The sequence below is a fragment of the Sus scrofa genome, chromosome 2 (genome assembly GCF_054392235.1).
Source record: "Sus scrofa isolate SSC_HxYL_T2T_F1_AM1 chromosome 2, Sscrofa_HxYL_maternal_Yorkshire_Landrace_v2.0, whole genome shotgun sequence".
In the NCBI taxonomy this organism is placed as follows: domain Eukaryota; kingdom Metazoa; phylum Chordata; class Mammalia; order Artiodactyla; family Suidae; genus Sus; species Sus scrofa.
The window spans coordinates 11,493,817-11,508,534 of NC_139384.1; the positions used below are offsets into that span (position 1 = coordinate 11,493,817).

A 14,718-nucleotide genomic window follows, 5' to 3' on the forward strand; every position below is an offset into this window, starting at 1 on the left:
CTTTCCACCTGTGGTCCCCTTCTCAGTCCTTAACTCAAGTCCTTGTGACCTCCTAATCATGATCAGTGGAGAAAGCTGATGCAGCAGATACAAGATAAATTAACAGAGCACACCCCAGAGCTTGCCTCTCTCCTAAATATGTTACCTCCCATGTTTCTTTTTCTTGCTTCTCACGAAAGTTTTAAATTGATCTTCTATACTCAGTGATGTCAGCATCATCCATGAGTTTACGACCTATTCTGTTCTGTGTCCCCGGCAAGAGCTGACCTAATGAGCCTTAATACCACATTTACTATTTCTTTTTAAATTTTATTAATGTATTTCATAAGTTTTCTCAATCTTTGATTTTTCTGGAATGTTGATAAACGGGTCTAATTCAGAAACACTTAGGTTGAAAGACTTGAGAAGTAGAGAATACATTTTTTTAAAAAATATAGGACATTCATGATGGAAGAAATTACAGCAATTCATACAGCTAAAACAAATTGTATTCAAATTGAGTAGAAATGGATGACTCATGATATCCTAATGGTTTACTCCCCAAATAAAAAATGATGTATAAGTTCTTTTTCTCTTCTTTCTCTTTCTTTCTTTCTTTCTTTCTCTCTTTCTTTCTTTCTTTCTTTCTTTTACTACTCAATGAATTTATTACATTTGTAGTGGTACAATGATCATCACAATCCAGTTTTATAGGATTTCCATCCCACAACCCCGGCACATCCCCCCACCCCCCAAACTGTCTCCTTTGGAGACCATAAGGATTTCAAAGTCTGTGAGTCAGTATCTGTTCTGCAAAGAAGTTCAGTATGTCCTTTTTTCAGATTCCACATGTCAGTGAAAGGATTTAATGTTGGGGTCTGTTTGTACCGCTAACTTCACTTAACATGATAATTTCTAGGTCCATCCATGTTGCTAAAAATGTCAGTATTTCGTTCCTTTTAATGGCTAAGTAATATTCCATTGTGTATATGTACCACTTCTTTTTTTTTTTGTATCTTTTTATTTATTTATTTATTTTTAATTTTTTTATTTTCCCACTGTACAGCAAGGGAGTCAGGTTATCCTTACATGTATACATTACAGTTACATTTTTTCCCCCACCCATTCTTCTGTTGCAACATGAATATCTAGACAAAGTTCTCAATGCTATTCAGCAGGATCTCCTTGTATATCTATTCTAAGTTGTGTCAGATAAGCCCAAGCTTCCGATCCTTCCCACTCCCTCCCCCTCCCATCAGGCAGCTACAAGTCTTTTCTCCAAGTCCATGATTTTCTTTTCTGAAGAGATGTTCATTTGTTCTGGATATTAGATTCCAGTTATAAGTGATAACATGTGGTATTTGTCTTTCTGGCTCATTTCACTCAGTATGAAATTCTCTAGTTCCATCTATGTTGCTGCAAATGGCATTATGTCATTCTTTTTTATGGCTGAGTAGTATTCCATTGTGTATATATACCACCTCTTCCGAATCCAATCATCTGTCGATGGACATTTGGGTTGTTTCCATGTCCTGGCTATTGTGAATAGTGCTGCAATGAACATGCGGGTGCATGTGTCTCTTTTAGGTAGAGTTTTGTCCGGATAGATGCCCAAGAGTGGGACTGCGGGGTCATATGGAAGTGCTATGTATAGATTTCTAAGGTATCTCCAAACTGTTCTCCATAGTGGCTGTACCAGTGTACATTCCCACCAACAGTGCAGGAGGGTTCCCTTTTCTCCACAGCCCCTCCAGCACTTGTTATTTGTGGACTTATTAATGATGGCCATTCTGACTGGTGTGAGATGATATCTCATGGTAGTTTTGATTTGCATTTCTCTTATACTCAGCGATGTTGAGCATTTGTTCATGTGTTTGTTGGCCATTTGTATATCTTCTTTGGAGAAATGTCTATTCAGGTCTTTTGCCCATTTTTCCATTGCTTGATTGGTTTTTTTTGCTGTTGGGTTGTATAAGTTGCTTGTACATTCTAGAGATTAAGCCCTTGTCAGTTGCATCATTTGAAACTATTTTCTCCCATTCTGTAAGTTGTCTTTTTGTTTTCTTTTGGGTTTCCTTTGCTGTGCAAAAACTTGTCAGTTTGACTAGGTCCCACTGGTTTATTTTTGCTCTTATTTCTATTGCTTTGGGAGACTGACCTGAGAAAATATTCATGATGTTGATGTCAGAGAGTGTTTTGCCTATGTTTTCTTCTAGGAGTTTGATGGTGTCCTGTCGTATATTTAAGTCTTTCAGCCATTTGGAGTTTATTTTTGTGCATGGTGTGAGGGTGTGTTCTAGTTTCATTGCTTTGCATGCTGCTGTCCAGGTTTCCCAGCAATGCTTGCTGAATAGACTTTCCTTTTCCCATTTTATGTTCTTGCCTCCCTTGTCAAAGATTAATTGACCATAGGTGTCAGGGTTTATTTCCGGAGTCTCTATTCTGTTCCATTGGTCTGTCTGTCTGTTTTGATACCAGTACCACACTGTTTTGATGACTGGCTTTGTAGTATTTCTTGAAGTCTGGGAGAGTTATGCCTCCTGCTTGGTTTTTGTTTCTCAGGATTGCTTTGGCGATTCTGGGTCTTTTGTTGTTCCATATAAATGTTTGGATTGTTTGTTCTAGTTCTGTGAAAAATGTCATGGGTAATTTGATAGGGATTTCATTGAATCTGTAGATTGCTTTGGGTAGTATGGCCATGTTTACAATATTGATTTTTCCAATCCAGGAACATGGAATATCTTTCCATTTCTTTACATCTTCTTTGATTTCTTTGATTAAAGTTTTATAGTTCTCGGCATATAGGTCCTTTACCTCCTTGGTCAGGTGTCTTCCGAGGTATTTGATTTTGTGAGGTACAATTTTAAAAGGTATTGTATTTTTGTATTCCTTTTCTAATATTTCATTGCTGGTATACAGAAATGCAACTGACTTCTGAATGTTAATCTTATATCCTGCTACTTTTCTGAATTTATTAATCAGTTCAAGGAGTTTTTGGGTTGAGTCCTTAGGGTTTTCTATGTATAGTATCATGTCATCTGCATACAGTGACAGTTTTATCTCTTGTCTTCCTATATGGATGCCTTTTATTTCTTTTGTTTGTCTAATTGCTGTGGCTAAGACTTCCAAAACTATGTTGAAGAGCAGTGGTGAGAGTGGGCATCCCTGTCTTGTTCCAGATTTGAGTGAGAAGGCTTTCAGTTTTTCCCCATTGAGTATTATATTTGCTGTGGGTTTGTCATAAATGGCTTTGATTATATTCAGGAATGTTCCTTCTATACCCACTTTGGCGAGGGTCTTGATCATGAATGGATGTTGGACTTTGTCAGATGCTTTTTCTGCGTCTATTGAGATGATCATATGGTTTTTGACTTTTCTTTTGTTAATGTGGTGTATGATGCTGATTGATTTGCGTATGTTGAACCATCCTTGTGAACCTGGGATGAACCCAACCTGGTCATGGTGTATAATTTTTTTTGATATGTTGTTGGATTTGGTTGGCTAAGATTTTGTTGAGAATTTTTGCATCTATATTCATCAATGATATTGGGCGATAGTTTTCTTTTTTGGTGGTATCTCTGTCTGGTTTTGGAATGAGGGTGATGGTGGCCTCATAGAATGTCTTTGGGAGTATTCCTTCTTCTTCAACCTTTTGAAAGAGTTTAAGGAGGATGGGCACCAATTCCTCTTTATATGTTTGATAAAATTCACCTGTGAAGCCATCTGGTCCTGGACTTTTATTTGTAGGGAGTGATTTTATGACCTCTTCAATTTCATTTCTAGTGATCGGTCTGTTCAGTTGGTCTGTTTCTACTTGATTCAGTTTTGGCAGGCTGTAAGATTCTAGAAAATTGTCCATTTCTTCCAGATTGTCAGACTTGTTGCCGTATAGTTTTTCATAGTATTCTCTTATGTTTTTTTGTATTTCTGCTGTATCCGTTGTGATTTCTCCTTTTTCATTTATAATTTTGGTGATTTGGGTTCTTTCTCTCCTCTTTTTAGTGAGTCTGGCCAGGGGTTTGTCAATTTTGTTGACCTTTTCAAAGAACCAGCTCTTGGTTTTATTAATTTTCTCTATTGTTTTTTGAGTCTCTATTTTATTGATTTCTTCCTTGATCTTTATAATTTCCTTCCTTCTGCTGACTTTAGGACTTTTTTGTTCTTCTTCTTCTAATTCATTTAGGTGGAGGGTTAAGTTGTCAATTTGGGATCTTTCTTCTTTTTTGAGAAAGGCCTGGATTGCTATAAATTTCCCTCTGAGCACTGCTTTCGCAGCATCCCATAGATTTTGAGAGGTTGTGTCTTCATTATCATTTGTCTCAAGGTATTTTTTAATTTCCTTCTTGATTTCCTCATTGACCCATTGGTTTTTTAGTAGCATGTTGTTTAGTCTCCATGAAGTAGGTTTTTTTCTCTTTCCTTTTCCCATGGTTGATTTCTAATTTCATGGCATTGTGGTCAGAGAAGATACTTGAGATAATTTCTATGCTCCTAAATTTATTGAGGTTAGCTTTGTGTCCCAATATGTGGTCGATTCTTGAGAATGTTCCTTGAGCATTTGAGAAGAATGTGTATTCTGATTTTTTTGGATGTAGTGTCCTGAAGATATCAATTAAGTCTAACTTTTCTATTGTTTCCTTTAGGATCTCTGTTGCTTTATTGGTTTTCTGTCTAGAGGATCTGTCCATTGATGTGAGGGGGGTATTAAGGTCTCCTGCTATGATTGTGTTCTCAATATCTCCCTTTATGTCTGTTAATATTTGATGTATGTATCTGGGTGCTCCTGTATTTGCGGCATATATGTTGACGATAGTAACATCCTCTCCTTGGATGGATCCCTTAATCATTAAGTAGTGTCCTTCTTTTTCTTTCTTTATGTTTCTTGTTTTAAAGTGTATTTGTCTGATATGAGCGTTGCGACTCCTGCTTTTCTGTCATGTCTATTGGCGTGAAATATTTTTCCCCACCCTTTCACTTTCAATCTATATGTATCTTTTGTCCTAAGGTGAGTTTCTTGTAGGCAGCATATTGAAGGTTTTTGCCTTTTTATCCACTCAGCCACTCTGTGTCTTTTGATTGGGGCATTCAGTCCATTGACATTTAAGGTGATAATTGATAGATGATTATTTATTGCCATTTGAACCTCATGTTCCAGTAGATTCTATGGTTCTCCATTCTTCCTTTCTTTTTTTTTTTTTTGGTTGGATAGTCTCCTGTTATTATCTGCTTGAGTTTATCTTTTTTTTTTTTTCATTTTTTGCAAATGCAACATTTGGTTTTGGCTTGTGGTTGCCCTGTGTTTTAAGTATGCTAACCCCTTCCCATAATAGCGTGTTTTAGCCTGATGGTCCTGTAAGTTCAAACACTTCATTACTATGTTAAAATTAAGAAGAGAAACATACAAACAACCAACCAAATAGGGTTACTTCCTAACATCCCTTGCCCACATTTTATGGTTTTGATGACTCTTTTTAATTTTATTTTGCTTGAAGCATGTTCATGATTAAATCTGTATGCTCGCTTATTTGAGTGACTGCTCTCTGATTGTGGTTTCCTCAGTCCTAGTTCTTCCTCTTCTTCTTTTTTTTCTTTTTTTACTTTTCTTGATCCACTTCTCTGTTGATGGACATTTAGGTTTTTTCCATGTCTTGCCTATTGAAAAGAGTGCTGCAATTAATTTTGGAATACATGTGTCTCTGCAAGTCATGATTTTCTCTGGGTAGATGCCCAGGACTAGGATTGCCTGATCAGATAGTAGTTCTACATTTAGTTTTCTGAGGAATCTCCATACTGTTTTCCACAGTGGTTGTACTAGTTTACATTCCCACCAACAGTGTGATAGGGTTCCTTTTCCTCCACACCCTCTCCAGCACTTATTGTTTGTAGACTTTTGGATGATGGCCATTCTGGCTGGTGTAAGGTGGTACCTCATGGTGGTTTTGATTTGCATTTCTCTAATGATGAGTGATGTTGAATATCTTTTCATGTGTTTTTTGGCCATCTGCTTGTCTTCTTTGGAGAACTGTCTGTTTAGATCTTCTGCCCATTTTTTGATGGGGTTGTTTGTTTTTTTGGTATGGAGCTGCAGAAGTTGTTTATAAATTTTTGAGATTAATCCCTTGTCAGTGATTCATTTGCAAAGATTGTCTCCCATTCCGTGGGTTGTCTTTTTGTTTTGTTTAGGGTTTCCTTTGCTGTGCAGAAACTTTTTAAGTCTGAATAGGTCCCATTTGTTTATTTTTGTTTTTATTGTCATTACTCTAAGAGATGGATCTGAGAAGATGTTGCTGTTGTTTATGTCAGAGAGTGTTTGGCCTATGTTTTCCTCTGAGAGTTTTATAGTGTCTGGTCTTATATCTAGGTCTTTAATCCATTTTGAGTTTATCTTTGTGTATGGTGTTAGGACATGTTCTATTTTTCCTTATTTTCCATGTGGCTGTCCAGGTTTCCCAGCACCATTTGTTGAAAAAGCTGTCCTTTCTCCATTACATATTCTTGCCTCCTTTGTCATAGATAAGTTGGCTGTAGGTGTATGGGTTTAATTCTGGGCTTTATATCCGGATGCACTGATCTATATGTCTGTCTTTGTGCCAGTTCCATACGGTTTTAAGGATTGTTGCTTTGTCGTATGGTCTGATTTCCGGGAGCTGGATCCCTCAGCTCCATTTTCATCTTCCAGGATATCTTTGGCTATTCTGGGTCTTTTGTGCTTCCAAAAAAAATTTAAAATATTTTGTTCAAGTTCTGTGAAGAATGTCCTTGGTAATTCAATAGGGATTGCATTGAATCTGTAAATTGCCTTGGATAGTAAAATCATTTTGATACTATTAACTCTTCCAATCCAAGAGAATGGTATGTCTTTCCATCCATTTGTGTCATCTTTGATTTCTTTCCTCAGTGTCTTTTAGTTTTCAGAGTACAGGTCTTTTGTCTCTTTAGGTAGGTTAACTCCTAGGTATTTTATTCTTTTGGATGTGATGGTAAACAGGATTGCTTCCCTAATTTCTCTTTTTGATCTTTCATTGTTAGTGTATAGAAATGCCATTGATTTCTGTGTATTAATTTTGTATTCTGCGACTTTGCCAAATTCATGGATGAGCGCTAACAGCTTTCTGGTAGAGTCTTTAAGATTCTCTAGGTATAGTATCATGTCCTCTGCCCATAGTGACAGTTTCACTTCTTCCTTTCCAATTTGGATTCCTTTTATCTCTTTCACTTCTCATATTGCCGTGGCTAGGACTTCCAAAACTATGTTGAAGAGTAGTGGCAGGAGCAGACATCCTTGTCTTGTTCCTGATCTCAGTAGGAATTCTTTCAGCTTTTCACCATTGAGAATGATGCTGGCTGTGTGTGTCATATATGGCCTTTATTATGTTGAGGTAGGTTCCCGCTATGCCCACTTTCTGAAGGGTTTTTCTCAGAAATGGGTGTTGGATTTTGTCAAAGGCTTTTTCCGTGTCCATTGAGGGGATCATATGGTTTTTATTCTTCAGTTTGTTAATGTGGTGTGTCACACTGATGGATTTGCAGATACTGAAGAACCCTTGCATCCCTGGGATAAGTCCCACTTGATCATGATGTACAATTCTTTCGATGTATTATTGGATGTGGTTTGCTAGTATTTTGTTGAGGATTTTTGCAGCTATCTTCATCATTGAAACTGGCCTGTAGTTTTCTTTTTTTGTAGTATCTTTGTCTGGTTTTGGTATCAGGGTGACGGTGGCCTCATAGAATGAGTTTGGGAGTATCCCTTCCTCTGCACTTTTTTGAAATCGTTTCAGAAGGAGAGGTGTTAGTTCTTCTCTAAATGTTTGATGGAATTTGCCTATGAAGCCATCTGGTCCTGGACTTTGGTTCGTTGGAAGTTTCTTAGTCACGGTTTCAATTTCAGTTCTTGTGACGGGTCCATTCATCTCTTCTATTTCATTTTGGTTTATTCTTGGGAGATTGTACCTTTATAAGAAATTTTCCATTTCTTCTTGGTTTTCTGTTGTATTGGCATATAGTTGCATATAGCAGTCTCTTATGATCCTTTGTATTTCTGTGATGTCCGTTGTTACTTCTCCTTTTTCATTTCTAATTTTATTGATTTGAGTCCTCTCTCTTTTTTGCTTGATAAGTCGGGCTAAGGGTTTATCAATTTTGTTGATCTTTTCAAAGAACCAGCTTTTCATTTTTCTTTGATGTTTTCTATGGTTTTCTTTGTTTCTATTTCATTGACTTCTGCTCTGATCTTTATGATTTCTTTCCTTCTGCTGACTTTAAGTCTTGTGTGTTCTCTCTTGAGCTGCTTTAGATGTACAGTTAGCTTGTTTACTTGAGGTTTTTATTGTTTCCTGAGGTGGACTTGTATTGCTAGAAACTTTCCTCTTGGAATGGGTTTTGCTGCATCCCAGAGGCTTTGGAGTGTCATCTTTGTTGTCATTTGCTTCTAGGTAGTTGTGAACTTTTTTTGATATATAATTTCTTATGAATTAGAAATTATATTCTTATATTCAGGGTTACATATATTCCATATTGTGTCAATAAACCCTCTAAACAATATATATATAATATATATACACATATATATAAAAAATATATATATATATATATATATATATAATTTTAGAAAGGGAAAGGGGTTGGAGTAGGAAAGAAGCAGGGGACTAGATGTGAGATGGTACTGGAGGAACATATTTATGTACTCCATGACCCAAAAAGGAATAGCATTTGAGACCTACTCCTGCACCTTCTTTTTAACTTCCATCCAATTTCTCATGAGAAATTCAATCCTCATTCCATTAGCAAGGAAAAAGAGACTCACTCTACATACTTACCTGGCTGTCTGCTGATAGCTCATGGCAACTGTCTGGCCCCCAAGTCTTTCACAGTATGGAAAGGTCCCATCATGTGATGGGTTGGTTAAGTCCAAAAAGGGGCAAATTCTCCAAAGGAGCTTCATTTTGTCTTAGAGGCTAAACTGTTTTCAACAGCTTTGCAAGGAATAAAGAATATACCATTGTATTTATTATCCCCTGGCTACTTTGTCAACTGAGTCAGAATCCAGGGAGGAGTGAGCATATAGGTTCAAGAGAACTCCTCTAAGCATGTGATTTTCACAAAATATTGAAGTATGGCCCTTTAGTTCATTGCTTGAAAAATTAAGACATTTGAACAAGAGTTCTCGTCATGGCTCAGCAGTAACCAACCCAGCTAGTATCCATGAGGATGCAGGTTCGATCCCTGGCCTCCCTCAGTGAGCTAAGGATCCAGCATTGCTGTGAGCTGTAGTGTGGGTCACAGATACAACTCAGATCCCATATCGCCATGGCTATTAGCTGTGGCTGGCAGCTACAGCTCCGATTTGACCCCTTGCCTGGGAACTTCCATATGGTGCAGGTGCAACCCTAAAAAGCCAAAAAAAAAAAAAAAACCTGAACAAGAGATTAGCCAAGATTCTAATTCAAGGTTTTGGTTTAAAGCTATCAGAAATTATGACATCAAAACAAATAGAATGTTTTCCCAAAATACTAGCCATTTCACATGAGCAAAATAGATAAGCCCAAAATCTCAAACTGACTTAAAATTACTACCATATAGAAAAGGAAAAACTAGAGAAACACTAAGAATAGGGAACAGAAAAAGAGAATGCTAAATATCTATATTATAATACCTAAAATAGTCTACTATTCTGAGACATTTACAGAAAGAGCTCTGATCTTATTTTATGTATATTATCAGAAGGAAGTAGAAGAGGAATCAGAGAATTGTATTATAGTACAATAGTTATTCACCTGCCACTCAGAGCATTAGGTGACAAATGCATCTATATCTTCACAAAATGCAGTTGCCTAGAACTCCACAATGCCCTGAAGTCAAGATTTTCAGTTTTCTTCAAAGAAGAGAAAAAAACTTATTCAGATAAGTAAAACTTTATTTTTAAAAATTTCATCCAATTAGAAATTGTAAAGTCTGGGGAGTTGTTTTTTTCCCCCCACTCAAAGAGCTCATAAAATGTACAGGAGAGCAAATTCATCTTAAAAAGAGCATTATTATTTAAAAGGCAAAAGATGCTATCCATAGGCATTCATTCACTTTCCGAGAGGCAGAGTGAGCCAAGCTGGAATACCAAGATTAGTAAGACAGTCTTCCCCGCTAGGATTCATAACTTAATTCCTTCACTTAAAAGGGGTTAAAAGAAAGTACATAGTCCAGCAAGGGAAGAACTGTTCCTGTAAGGAAGGAAAAGAAACAGTCAGGCATGTACTGATGGGAAACTAGCACGTAAAAGTTCTTGAGATACTTCACTGTGCCTCAAGTCAGGACTACAGGAGTTGGGAAAGAGGCCATGCATTTTACACCACAGAACCTATTACAGGCATACTTCATTTGACTGCACTTTGCAGATATTGTCTTTTTCATATATATACAAATTGGAGGTTTGTGGCAGCCTTGAGTCAAGCAATTCTATTGGTGCCATTGTTTTCCAACAGCATTTGCTCACTTCATTTCTCTGTGTCACATTTTGGTAATTCTCACAATGTATGTCTACATTTTTCATTATTATTATATTTCTTATGGTGATCAGTGATCTTTAATGTGATGACTATGCCTTGCTGAAGACGCAAATGAAGGTCAGCATTTTCATAATAAGGTATTTTTACGTTTAGAATAGATAAGCAATGAGGTCCCGCTGTGTGGCACAGGGAGCTATATCCAATCACTTGTGATAGAACATGATGGGAGATGATATGAGAAAAAGAATATATGTGTGTGACTGGGTCACTTTGCTGTACATCAGAAAATGACAGAACATTGTAAATCAACTATAATTGAAAAAATAAAAATTTTACCAAAAATAAATAAAAATAAGGTATTTTTAGTTAAGACATGCACTTTTTTTAGACATAGTACTATTGCACATTTGATAGACTACAGTTATAGTGTAAACATAATTTTATTTTGTCTTTTTAGGGTTGCACCTATGGCATATGGAAGTTTCCAGGCTAGGGGTCGAATCGGAGCTGTAGCTGCTGGCCTACACCACAGATCGCAGCAATGCCAGATCCTCAACCCACTAAGTGAGGCCAGGGATCAAGCCTGTGTTCTCATGGACACTAGTCAGATTCGTTTCCCCTGAGCAATGATGTGAACTCCTAAACCAAACTTTTTTTTTTTTTCGTCTTTTTTGCCTTTTGTTGTTGTTGTTGCTGTTGTTGCTATTTCTTGGGCCGCTCCCACGGCATATGGAGGTTCCCAGGCTAGGGGTTGAATCGGAGCTGTAGCCACCGGCCTACGCCAGAGCCACAGCAACGCGGGATCTGAGCCACGTCTGCAACCTACACCACAGCTCACGGCAACGCCGGATCGTTAACCCACTGAGCAAGGGCAGGGACCGAATCCGCAACCTCATGGTTCCTAGTCGGATTCGTTAACCACTGCACCACGACGGGAACTCCCCAAACTTTTATATTATACTGGGAAACTCAAAGATTCATGTGTGTCACTTTATTATAATATTCGCTTTATTGCAATGGCTTGGAACCAAAGCGTCGGTATTTCTGAGGCATACCTGTACAATTTTGTAATGACTCAAGTACAGTCAATGCATTATTCACATATACCCATTATTGGTTAATAAATGCTTATAAATTTTACATACAATAGTATCTCAAATTTTGACTTATGATAGATCTATGAAATAGAAATTCACACTATCTGTGCATTCTCAGATGCTAAAGTGCTAGGGTAATAAGCCAGTTGAACAACCCTTATGTCTCTCCTTCAGATTTGAGAAGGGTTTTCTCCTACAGGTGCTTAGCCTGTTGAAGGTAAAATGCAAATGTTAAGAGTTAAATATGTATCAGTTACAATCTTCATGGCAATTCTTAGGAATTCTCAGTCCTGTTCTATAGATGTAATAGGTTATAATCAAAGTTTTTTGCCCCTCTGAGTGGGTTGGGATTGATAATATGAATAGCTATTGAGGGTTCTTAGCAAAACTATATTTTCCCTGAGTGAATAATGAGAAACACTATGATAAATTGTAATCCTGATCACCATAAATTCATGGTCACAACAATCCTGAATGAATCTCTGTGGGCACCTGCAATACAATATGTGGTATGTGTTACCAATTTACTGAACCTTTGATTTTTTCATAAGCGTCTTAGAAAACATTTATAGGCAGAGTTCCCGTCGTGGCGCAGTGGTTAACGAATCTGACTAGGAACCATGAGGTTGCGGGTTCGGTCCCTGCCCTTGCTCAGTGGGTTAACGATCCGGCGTTGCCGTGAGCTGTGGTGTAGGTTGCAGACGAGGCTCGGATCCCGCGTTGCTGTGGCTCTGGCGTAGGCCGGTGGCTACAGCTCTGATTCGACCCCTAGCCTGGGAACCTCCATATGCCACGGGAGCGGCCCAAAGAAATAGCAAAAAGACAAAAAGACAAAAAAAAAAAAAGAAAACATTTATAGGACTAAGTCCAAAACTCACCCAAATGATGCTTCTGGATTGGTCTCCAAGAACTGTCCTTGAGATGATGTTGAGTTTGTCTTTCCTACTGGCTCTTGGAAGCTTTTCTCAGATATATTACTATTATCTTTTAAGTCTTTTTCCACAAAGGTGAACGAATCATTTCTGAAAAAAAGAAAAAAAGATTTGAGACTGGTGTACATTTTACTATTTGTTTTTACAATAACTGGAAATGCAAGGCTGGAAACAACACTAGACAGGTGTCTGAGTTGTAAAGGATGAAATGCCAGGTGATTTAAAAACAAAAAACAGAAATGGAAATTTTATTTCAGAGAAATACAAGGGAAATTTTCTAAAGGAATGTTAGTCTTTCCCATTTTCTCAGAATTAGTTATTATAACCCAAAGCTGAAACCAGAGAAGTGTCAGATGCCAGAAACTCTTGAAAAAGCTACTGAACCAGCTAAGTTGAAAAAGCTACCTAACCAGCTAAGTTATCTCCAATCATCTCACACCCACAGGCTACATGAAATGATTACAGAGATACAGTTTCAAGTTTCTGAAATATGGTGGGCAGGTAAGGAAGACACAGAAGCACTTCCTTTCTTTATGAAGCCAAGTAAGGGTGTCTTTTTTTTTTTTTTTTTTTGTCCTTTTGCTATTTCTTTGGGCCGCTCCTGCGGCATATGGAGGTTCCCAGGCTAGGGGTCGAATCAGAGCTGTAGCCACCGGCCTACGCCAGAGCCACAGCAACGCAGGATCCGAGCCTCGTCTGCAACCTACACCACAGCTCACGGCAACGCTGGATCGTTAACCCACTGAGCAAGGGCAGGGATCCAACCCGCAACCTCATGGTTCCTAGTCGGATTCGTTAACCACTGCGCCACGACGGGAACTCCGAGTAAGGGTGTCTTAAAGGAGGCCCTTAAACACTCCAAGTTTCAGAGTTCCTGTTGTGGCTCAGTGGTAATGAACCCGACTAGAATCCATGAACATGTGGGTTTGATTCCGGGCCTCGCTCAGTGGGCTAAGGATCTGGCATCTCCGTGAGCTATGGTGTAGATCACCGATGTGGCTCGGATTTGGTGTAGGCCTGCAGCTGTAGCTTCAATTCAACCCCTAGCCTGGGAACTTCCATATGCATGGGTGTGGCCCTAAAAAGCAAGCAAACGAACAAACAAATGCTGAAAGTCTCAGTAGAGACTGACATCTCACTCCCAATGTTTATAGACTTGACTATTTCCATTGTGCCTACTTAGTACAGAGGAAAAAGAAAAGTTGAAAGACAAAAATGTAACAAATGCCCCCAATGCCACATTTGGTGAGTGATTTCCTACAGATAGCTGGGTTTGAGCTATTTCTCTGCTGCACCAACAAATAATACTTATCACCAGTAGGTTACTTGTCACCTGCAGAGGGGTATTCAAAAACTAAGAGAGGTGTAAGATCAACAATCAAGATAGGAAACTGGCAAGCTGTCTTGTGGCGAAGTGGGTTAAGGATCTGGCATCATCACTGCAGCGGCTTGAGTCACTGCTGTGGCGTGGGTTGGATCCCTGGCCTAGGAACTTCTACATGCCCTGGGCACAGCCAAAAAAGCCAAAAAGAAAAAGGAAACTGGGAGGGAGGTTGAAAAGTAACATTTGGGTACAATTGGCAAAACTTTATCTAGGTTGCCCCATCAAAAAATAGCAGTGGATACCTCTATTCCTTGTAAGTCCCCCTAAGAACCCAAATGGCCATAAGTGGAACTACATTTATAGTCCATAGGGCAAAGCTATTTGCCCAGTATTACTAGAAATGAACTATAACAGGGAGTTCCCATTGTGGCTCAGTGTGTTACAAACCCAGCCAGTATCCATGAGGACGTGGGTTCAATTCCTGGCCTCGCTCAGGGGGTTGAGGATCCCTGCCATTGCAGTGAGCTGTGGTGCAGGTCCCAGACATGGCTCAGATCCCACATGGCTGTGTCTGTGGCATAGGCTGGCAGCTGCAGCTTGCTTTCGACCCTTAGCCCGGGAACTTGCATGTGCCACAGGTACAGCCCTAAAAAGAAAATAAAAAGAAAGAAATGGACTATAATCGTATCAGGTTGAAAGGCATTCATCCCTCTTTCCTCATTCATCTTTTTTCCTGCTTTGGCTTGCCGTGGTGGTTGGAGAAGCAGGAAAGAGGATTCATGGATTATGATGGCTCTTCCCACTTCCAATCATTTGTGCTTGGATCTGGAGGAGTGAAGGACAGCCACACCAAATCTGATATGAAATTGAAACTTTCATTGGGCTTA

At 38.6% G+C, this 14,718-nt stretch overlaps 1 non-coding gene across 1 annotated transcript in view; it reads left to right on the forward strand.

Moving 5' to 3' along the window:
• Window positions 1–7,224: 7,224 nt before the first annotated feature.
• LOC110259711 (uncharacterized) overlaps window positions 7,225–14,718 on the forward strand; it is a 64,633-nt gene continuing 57,139 nt past the window's right edge. The window contains exon 1 of the transcript XR_014839183.1: window positions 7,225–7,358. This is a non-coding gene — a transcript (uncharacterized LOC110259711). The remainder of the gene's footprint in view (window positions 7,359–14,718) is intronic.